The sequence below is a fragment of the Stomoxys calcitrans genome, chromosome 2, assembly GCF_963082655.1.
Source record: "Stomoxys calcitrans chromosome 2, idStoCalc2.1, whole genome shotgun sequence".
Classification (NCBI taxonomy): Eukaryota; Metazoa; Arthropoda; class Insecta; order Diptera; family Muscidae; genus Stomoxys; species Stomoxys calcitrans.
Window position 1 is genome coordinate 225,210,050 of NC_081553.1, and position 10,331 is coordinate 225,220,380.

Genomic DNA, 10,331 nt, shown 5'->3' on the forward strand with positions numbered 1-10,331 from the left:
GAAAAAATGTTCGTTATATCTAAATTTCTTATTTTTTGAGATTCCATTGTAGGATATTGTCCGGCTATACACCATTTTGTTCGATGCTTTCTATTCAAAAAATAGCACAGCAAAGAACTCTTGAAAGTATGGCTGTGCTATTCTTTGAATAGAAAGCATTGAACAAAATGGCCTATAGCCGGACAATATCCTGCAATGGAATCTCAATAAGATTTTCAGAACAAAATTTTTTTGGAATTTTTTTTTAGGACTTTAGGGGAATACATTACACATGTACTTTGATAAATTTTTTTTTGTTGTTTTTTTTTTCCTTATTTAATTTCTTGAACGTTTTTTCCAGTTTGTTCCGCCATACTTAACAGTCCTTGAAACAGCTTAAGAAAACAAAATTAAGCACAATTCAATTTATTTTATTTGCAAATTGCTTGGCTTATACCAAGGATCTCATGCTCCGTGAAGGTTTTTAATGCAAAGTTAATGGATGGCTACTTGAATTATCCCTTCTTCAGCGATTTCTTCTTCAGTGCTGCCTTTTTTTCTCTCTTTTTTCGTTTTCCTAAGTGGGTGTAGTTGCATACAGAGTACAAAATTTCACTTTGCAATGTTATTTACAACTTTTCTTAGACATTAATTCAATTAGAAAGACAAAAGGGAGGGTCGGTGAGAATTTAATGTTAATTTTAGTATACCCCTATAATACTAATCTAATCATTCCTTTTGTAACATCTCGAAATATAGATCTGCGACCATAAAGTATAAAAATATATTCTTGATCGTCTTGACATTCAAAATCAATTTAGCCATGTCTGTCCGTCTGTCGAAATCACGATAGCGGTCGAACGAATGAAGACATTTGACATTTTGGATCCGGTTCTTCCTATTGCTGTAATTGTTGTTGGGATTGTAGTTGGGTTATATCGCTTCAAGTTTTGGTATCGCTGATCTCCCGATTTTACTTTTTTGAGCCTCAAGAGGTTACAATTGTTCTCCGATTTGGCGTAAATTTTGCTCCTTGAAGTTGCTGCGAGTATGGTTTAAATCGCGCTATATTTATATATGGATGCCATGTAACTTCTCCCCAAAAAGGTGTCGCTCCGCGGCACGCCGTTCGGACTTGGCTATGAAAAGAGGTCCCTTATCATTGAGCTTAAAATTGAATCGGACAGCACTCATTGATATGTGAGAAGTTTGCTCCAATTCCTTAACGGAATGTTCATGGGCAAATTTGCATTTTGCCATGTATTCCGATCTCCCGATTTAAGGTCTTGGGCCCATTAAATTGCGTATTTATTATTTATTTCGAGTATGATCAAGATAAGACTATGTTGTTGTTGTAGCAGTCTGTTGTGTTCTACCTTTCGTCTGCTTGATTCTGTTGTGCATCTCGATCCCAATCTGTGACTAAGATGGAGCGCGGTTAGAGGGATCTGGATCTGAGTCGAGTGGGTTTGGCTTGGCAGTTAAACAGGTGACGTGAGTCGTGTGGTCCATGGTCACAATTGGGACATATATCCTGCAAATCGGCTTTAATCCTTGTTCTGTAGGAATTGAGGCGGTTGCATCTGCCGAATCGTAATTGAGCCAGAACTGCTCTAATTTACCAGGGGGAGATCAATTTCTTCAGGTCCAATGGCAGATGGTCATTCTCCAAATACTATGTTCACCCGGTAGCTATTCAACACATCTGCTACCGTGTCAGTATGAATATTGTCTAGACCCGCTTGATGTAGCGGGTTCTGTATTGTAGCGCTGGACCTCAAGCTCTAGATCATGTCGATTCATCTTAAGGCTTCTGGGCTGTGGCAAAATGATGATTTGAATGGTCCCTGCAATAAGAGTCCAGAAGGTTTTGCTTAGACCGCATGCAGTTATGTCTTCATATGGCTAGGATCTTTGTCTCCTGATAGAGGTGGTCCACGTGGGTACTGAGTGTACAGCCCGTCACAGTTCCACGAGCGGCATTCTAACAGATCTGATTTATTACACTGCGTCTCACAGAGCTGACGAGACAACACTGGTGCTGCATAGCTTACCACAGCCCGGTCAATTGATTAGGTAAGAGTGGCACTCCCTTACAGACTCACTCAGGTAATTTTAAGTCCATTGTGATACCACAGTAGCGATAGACCAAGTCTTCTGGCGGGAATCGAACCCACGACCCCTGCACTGGTAATCCAAGCACGCTACCAACTCGACTACCGGGGCGCAGTCAGGAAGGTTTCTTTGTCAGCACCCAAGTGCTACCGGCAAGTGAATTGAGGACCTTATTTTTAGGTTTGACTGTATCTCACATTGCTGTGGCATGTGGAGAAAATTTGTAAGAGTTGTCCAATGGGACACCTAGTATTTTAGGACCCTTGATGGTCGGAATCGTTTCTCCATCGACTATCACATTCAGCTCATTATTTACATCACGTGTATATGTAGTGATTTCTTGCTACATATATTTCTTGCAGCGAAATAAGAGGCAAGTTCGTTGAGATAGGCGTTCAACTTATCGCAGATTTCATCAATGGGGGGAGGCGGAGCATGATGAAATGATCGTACAATCGTCCACATATGATACCATTTCTATGCCATCTGGAGGGGATGAAATGGAGAATAGGTATAGGTCAAACAGTGCGGGAGATATCATCCCCTCTTGGGGAACACCCTGTTACACTTTACGGTTTTTCGACTTCTTATCCCTAAACTAAATTTTCCATGAACATTCCATTAAGTAACAGGGGAAACTTCTCTCATATCAATGAGTGCAGTCCGATTAAAGCTCAATAATAAGGGGCCTCCTTTTTTATACCGAGTCCGGCTTCAGTAGCGGGATCACTCTGTCCATCTTCCAGACATCGGGTACTATAAGAATATTCAAAGACAGTTTGAGGATAGTTGTAAGGAACTTGACTTCAGGTAGATTCAGATTGTTCAACATCAGAGTAGAGATTCCGTTGGGGCTCAACGCCTTGGGTGACTTGGTGCCTCGGATGACATCCGTAACTTCGTCCACGGTAAATTATGATGGCAGTCCATCAGAATTCGACAATGGCTCTCCTTCTAGCTTTGGCACTATCAAGATGCACAAAAAAATGGCGGTTGCACAATCTGAGCCATCTCTCTTCTGCATCTCAGTCAGAGTAACGTAGCCAAAAGTGACCGATGTCCTGTCATGCCTTCCATCGGGGTTCGAGAGTGAACTGTAGACCACAGCTTGCATAAACCGTTACCTAAGTTACATAGCTACTAGTGTTCCAACCCCAAATTTCGCTTATGTTCGTTGACTACCCTTATTATCTCTAGATTCAGATCGTTGATTCTGGGGTCCGAACCCCATAACGCTCGTCTGCGAGTACCACTGCTTTCGCCGGGAAATTGGGCCGCACTTTGGGTATTCGACCGGCTGGTATAAAACGAGCGGCTGCTGGCATATTTATTATCCGATGTCTCCGAAATTTGGGACAGTGAATTGTGTTTGGCCCTTTAAAATTCTTCTTAAATCTGGCTCAGATCGGTCCAGATTTCGATGTAGCTGCCATATAGACCGATCTCTTGATTTATAATTTTAGACCAATAAAAGGCGCATTTATTGTCCGATGTCGCTGAAATTTGGGACAGTGAGTTAAGTTAAACCTCTCGACATACTTTTGCAATATGGCCCAGATCGGTCCAGATTTGGATATAGCTGCCATATAGACCGATCTCTCGATTTAAGGTTTTGGTCCCATAAAAGGCGTATTTATTGTCCGATGTCGCCGAAATTTGGGACAATGAGTTGTGTTAGGCCCTTTGACATTCTTCTTCAATTTGGCTCAGATCGGTTCAGATTTGGATATAGCCGCCATATAGACCGATCTATTGATTTATGATTTTAGACCAATAAAAGTCGCAATTATTGTCCGATGTCGCTGAAATTTGGGACAGTGAGTTGTATTAGGGCCTTAGATATCGATTTTTAATTTGGAACAGATCGGTCCAGATCGGATATAACTGCCATATACACCGATCTCTCGATTTAAGGTTTTGGGGCCATAAATAACGCATTTCTTGTCCGATTTCTCCCAAATTTGGGACTGTGAGTTGTTAGGCCCTTTGACATCCCTCTTTAATTTGGCCCAGATCGGTCCAGATTTGAATATAGCTACCATATAGACCGATCTCTCGATTTATTTTATAATTCAATTTCGCTGAAATTTGTCACAGTGACTTATAGTAGGCTTTTCGATATCCGTGTCGTATATGGTTCAGATCGGTCTATATTTGGATATAATACCAATATTTTGTTCTACAAAGTTGAACAATGACTTGTACTAATTAGACCACTCAATTTCCGTGCCGAATTTGGTCCAAATCGGACCACATTTCGATATAGCTACAATGGGGGCATAAATTATCCATTTTTCACTGTATTGTGACGAAAGATGGTTTACATATTTACCCGAGCTGGTGGGTGTCCAAAGTTCTGCCCGGCCGAACTTAATGCCTTTGTACTTGTTTTTTGCGTAGTTTTTAGAGTTACAATGTTTTGCTTTTTTAACTATTTTTTTTTTCATTAATTTGCTCTCTCAAAACCACCCACTCTAATGTTTGTCATACCTATTAAAAAAAACTTTTTGTCCATTAAAGATAATGTGTTTGGTTTTTGCTTCCGGCACTACCAATACCACTAAACAGCTTTGGCTGCCAGTCTTGGTACAAACTGAATTTTCCTTAGTTGTTGCTTCGTTACCGTTGTTTTCTTCGTTTTCTCTTCTCTGTTTAACGATGCGTCCTTACATTTATCGACCACGTATTTTATGACTCTAATAAAGGTTGATATAAGGAAGAGTAAGTATATCATGCAGTTATTTCAATGCCAAACATGTGTGACCGTTATGCGAACATTAATTCTACTAACTTAATTTTCTTTGCAAAATTGACTTTTATGACATGATCTTGGCTTTTTGAGTAATCCTTAAATAAGCCTCGGCAAAATGAATAAAATCTCCCATAAATGACAGTCATTAGTACATACACATATGGTAAGCATATGTTTTTAATTATGGTTCTTCTTTTTTCTCTTCTTCTCTTTTAGGTATGTGATATGACAATTAACTTGAATGGCATATGTAAGTAATGTAATACAATCAGCTCTACATAAATAAAATTTGAAGTCAGAGTTAAGTGAAATTTCAGAGAACCATAGCACAAAAACCAACATAAAGAAGAAAAGACATACAGATATTATCCGAGTTTGGACTTTTTCAAACTTTATATAGAAAATGTTTTAAAATTACAATCCTTCCATTATAAAAGATTCTCTTTGTCCAAACATTTTGTATCTGTCTTAAATTCTCGATTGTTTATTGAGTACCAGTATGTCAAATAATAGAATAGTCCACTTGTTAAATCCAATAGTTTGCCAATAGTTTATAAATATAAAATCTTTTATCAACTACGATTGAGTTTTTTTGTTTGCTTAAAAAAATCTAAGCTATCACTTCATTGATAGTCTATCTATCTACCTGTATAGGAGTAATGGCTTGCTGATGTGTGTGTGTGTGTAGAAATGTGAAAGACAGAAAATCGAACAACCTTGACCCAAAGTAGGACAAACCCGCAGTGCTTGCAAGGCAAGGCAAGGCAGTTAAAAACGGAAGGCACATTTATACATATACCCTATAAACACATACGATATGCATGAAAAAATATATATGTAGTATGTTGCGATATATGTTCCTATGTATGTATAGGCCCATATGAAATAGATTCAAATCCCTACACTCATATGCAAGCAGCTGCTTGTTTTGATAGCTGTATATGTTTTTGCTTGTACATATGACAAGCAACACAGGCATTATTAGTGAAACAAAGTTTTTTTGTTTTTGCAAAACTCTCAAAAAAAAACAACAACAACAAAAGCCGAAGGTATTAATGAACAGTGACAAACCTAAACCCCAAGTAAAGCAAATAACCGAAATCCATTCGGATCCTTATTCGTTTATCTGAGCTTTGCAGACAACGACAGCCTATTCATATGGCTCTCATAAACCCACATTCGTATTAAATCGAATCCGACAAAAACGAAACCACACGAAGCAGACTGTCTCCCCGACAAGCCTCTTTGCCTTCAAGTACCCATCATGGCAACAACGCCTTTATGCAAGTAAATGTGTATGTGCAATTTCATTCAAACCTAACTCACCTAACGGCCGACCTACAGACCAACAGACTGATATTCAGACAACAAGCCATCATAACCACCACCACCACCACCACCACACATACGATTGATGTCAGTGTTTTTGTTTGTTTGTTGTTGTTGTTTTTATTGCTCTTATTGCTGTGTTTCCTTGTTTAGCACGCCCCTTTAGGATAGCTGTGAACACCCAAAACAACAACAACAACAAAAGCAACAACTAAGCATATACAGACTGAAAATGCACAAAACTACAACATGGCAACAAGGTTAGCCTTAACAACACAAAGTTAATGGGTTATTGAGTTATTGGGGTATTGAAAAGGTGTATTCTTTTTCGAAAACTTAATTTTTTACAGAAAATTGTTAAAAAAATTTTCTCATACAATAAAATTTTCAATAAAATGTGCCCATAGAAAATTTAAAAAAAAAATTTTCATGCGAATCAATTTTTTGTTTCTTTGTCTTTCAAGTCGAGCTTAATGACCAAGCGAATGCAACATCCAAAGGAGAGATTGATAATTGAGTCTTGAAGAAAATAAGTTGCCAGTTCCTCAGACAAGGCAGAACACATGTCACCCCACTGGTGGACGCGTTTCGATAATTGGGTTTTATTATCTCATCGGCACCAACGTGAACTATGTCCGTCCGTCTGACCGGTCTACAGTTCACAGCCTGTTGTTCGTAGTACTTATAGTTGAGATCATTAGCACAAATCCTATGTGAAATCTTTCGCTCGATTGAGACCCTCCAATCCTGACATCTAAAACCTTTTCTCTAATCCTATTAACAATGGTAGAGGTTTTACCAATATTAAGTGTTATAAGGTCGTTAGTATTCAAGAATCCTGCCAGGGCTTGGCCCCGCTTATACATGTTGGAACTACCACACGAAATGTGGTGAGAGTTCGCATCGCACCCTATAAATACCTCATTTCCTGTCTGTTCTGCTTCCCTCTCCAACCGTTGCAGCTCCGACGTGGGTGGCGGTATCGGAGAGTCGAAAGGCAGATAAAGCGATGGCAGGTGTGCACTGCCGTCTCCCTGTCTCATCACTGTCGCATCCGACGTTGACAACTCTGGAGAAAATACATAATTTAAATTATTATGACAAATAATGCAGGTCCTCGGCCGAGTACAAGTGTTAGCATAGAATAATTGGTAGTTGATATGATTCAATCCAGAAACTTTCTTCCCTTGCTGATATTCTCCATAAGAGTGTGAGTAGCTGTCTCGCTTCGGTGGAGGTTTATCTGAATGACCTCAATCATTGGAGGTTTATCTGGATGATCTCTGGTGGAGGTTTATCTGGATGACCATCACTCAATAGATAGGCTTCGTGGGAGTGGGTGATAGTCTCATCGTCTGCTCCCTGTTCTTTAGGCTGCACTGAGTTTACTGTCTGAAGTTTTAATATCAGAATCTTTGCAAATCCTAGTCTTCCAAATCTTGAGAAAGTTGGTAATGGTTACATTTGTCCCTGTTCGTTAGGCTGGGCTTCCTGGGGGTAGGTAATGGTCTCATCGTCGCTTCCTGTGCGTTAGACGGCTTTGAGTTCTCTGTCACTACGCTGTCTGATGTTTCCGCATTAGGATCTTTATCCATCCTAGTCTTCCTAATTTCGAGAAAGTCGTTGATGGTTCCGTCGTCGGGTCCCTGTTCGTTAGGCTGTGTTGGGTCTCCCAGCCATGCACTGCCTGGTGTTTTAGTATTAGGAGAGTCGGTGAGTATCTCGTCGTCGGCCTACTGTCTGTTAGGCGTTATTGAGTGTCCCGCCACTGCACCGCCTTATGGCTCAGTATGATGATATTTACGTATTCTTGTCTTCCGTCATGGCGTGCCACGGCCATGGCCCCGTGGCACGCCATGCCTTAATTCTTACCCAAACTTGTCACGTAGACATGATCAATGCCCACCACAAGGAGAGTTCCTTCTCCTCCCTATGGAAGACCTCCCACTTCTCTGCGACCAAACCTTGGTTTTACTTGTCCAAGAATGCGTTAAGTGGTGTAGCACCACACCATTACGTCGAATGTGAACATCTTTACGGACAGTTAAATGGTCATATGGGCAATAACATCCAGGACGGTAAGGTCACGAACAGTCTTGCAGTGTAAGAAGGAAATTAACGCCTTCTCTGAGGATGACACAATCCGCATCGTTTGGGCGCCGGGCCATAACGGAGTAAGGGGAAATGAAAGGGCAGACGATTTCGCGGTGAAGGCCAGATAACTGCCGTCGATAAACCCGAACTAATTCGGGTCGACGCAGTCCGATTTAAGGGTGCGGGCGACAAACAGCGAAACTGTCGGTAGGACGGCGAAAATCCTATGGGTTGATCGGATCGTGAGAGGACGAGGCTTTTACTGAAAGGAAGTTAGAAGGAGGTCAGTATAGCTTTACGGTGTCATAACGGGACACATAGGACTACGAGCTCGCTTATGCAAAATCGGTGGGGCAAATGATTGCATGTGTAGGGGAAGATGATGAGACGTTGGAAAATTTCCTATGTCATTGGCCTGTTTTCGGGGCTAACATACACCGGTACTTAGGTGGGGACACGATATCAAACATGAACCAACTAAGGGGCGTGCTATGGAAAACTATTAAGGATTTTTATACCCTCTACCATAAAATGAGGGTATACTAATTTCCTCATTCTGTTTGTAACTACTCGAAATATTCGTCTTAGACCCCATAAAGTATATATATTTTTGATCGTCGTGACATTTTATGTCGATCTAGCCATGTCCGTCCGTCCGTCTGTCCGTCCGTCTGTCCGTCCGTCTGTCCGTCCGTCTGTCCGTCCGTCTGTCCGTCCGTCCGTCTGTCCGTCCGTCTGTCCGTCCGTCTGTCCGTCCGTCCGTCCGTCTGTCTGTCGAAAGCACGCTAACTTTCGAAGGAGTAAAGCTATCCGCTTGAAATTTTGCACAAATACTTCTTATTAGTGTAGGTCGGTTGGGATTGCAAATAGGCCATATCGGTCCATGATTTGATATAGCTGTCATATAAACCGATCTTGGGTCTTGACTTCTTGAGCCTCTAGAGGGCGCAATTCTTATCCGATTTGAATGAATTTTCGCACGACGTGTTTCGTTATGGTATCCATCAACTGTGCCAAGTATGATTAAAATCGATCCATAACCTGATATAGCTGTCATATAAACCGATCTTGGGTCTTGACTTCTTGAGCCTCTAGAGTGCGCAATTCTTATCCGATTGGGATGAAATTTTGCACGACTTAGTTTGATATGGTATTCAACAACTGTGCCGAGTATAATTCAAATCGGTTGATAACCTGATATAGCTGTCATATAAACCGATCTTGGGTCTTGACTTCTTGACCCTCTAGAGTGCGCAATTCTTATCCGATTGGGATGAAATTTTGCACGACGTGATTTGTTATGATATCCAATAACTGTGCCAAGTATGGTTCAATTCGGTCCATAACCTGATATAGCTGTCATATAAACCGATCTTGGGTCTTGACTTCTTGAGCCTCTGGAGGGCGCAATTCTTATCCGATTTGAATGAATTTTTGCACGAAGTATTTTGTTATGATATCCAACAACTGTGCTAAGGAAGGTTCAAATCGGTTCATAGCCTAATATAGCTGCCATATAAACCGATCTGGGATCTTGACTTCTTGAGCCTCCAGAGGTCGCAATTATTATCCGATTTGGCTGAAATTTTGTACGACGGACCCTCTCGTGACCATCAACATACGTGTTTATTATGATCTGAATCGGTCCATAGCCTGATACATCTCCCATATAAATCAATTTCTCTATTTAACTTCTTGAGCCCCCAAAGGGCGCAATTCTTATTCGAACTGGCTGACATTTTACACAGGTCGCCAACATTTAATTTAATTGTGGTCCAAACCGTACCATATCTTGATATCGCTCTAATAGCAGAGCAAATCTTTTCTTATATCCTTTTTTCGCCCAAGAAGATATGTCGGGAAAAGAACTTGACAAATGCGATCCATGGTGGAGGGTATATAAGATTCGGCCCGGCCGAACTTTGCACGCTTTTACTTGTTTAATTTTCTTTTTCGAGGTGACTTTTTAATTTTTAGAACTCTCAACAAGCCGATTACTGGCTTAGGTGTTTTTCCATAGTGGCATGGGGCGGATTAATATCAACCTAACGTAATTTGGATT

The 10,331-nt window shown here is 40.8% G+C and overlaps 1 protein-coding gene across 12 annotated transcripts in view; it reads left to right on the forward strand.

The window, feature by feature from the left end:
* The window catches only part of LOC106083555 (synapse-associated protein of 47 kDa), a 236,268-nt gene that overhangs the window by 92,147 nt on the left and 133,790 nt on the right, over positions 1-10,331 (forward strand). The gene's annotated exons all lie outside the window — the stretch shown is intronic.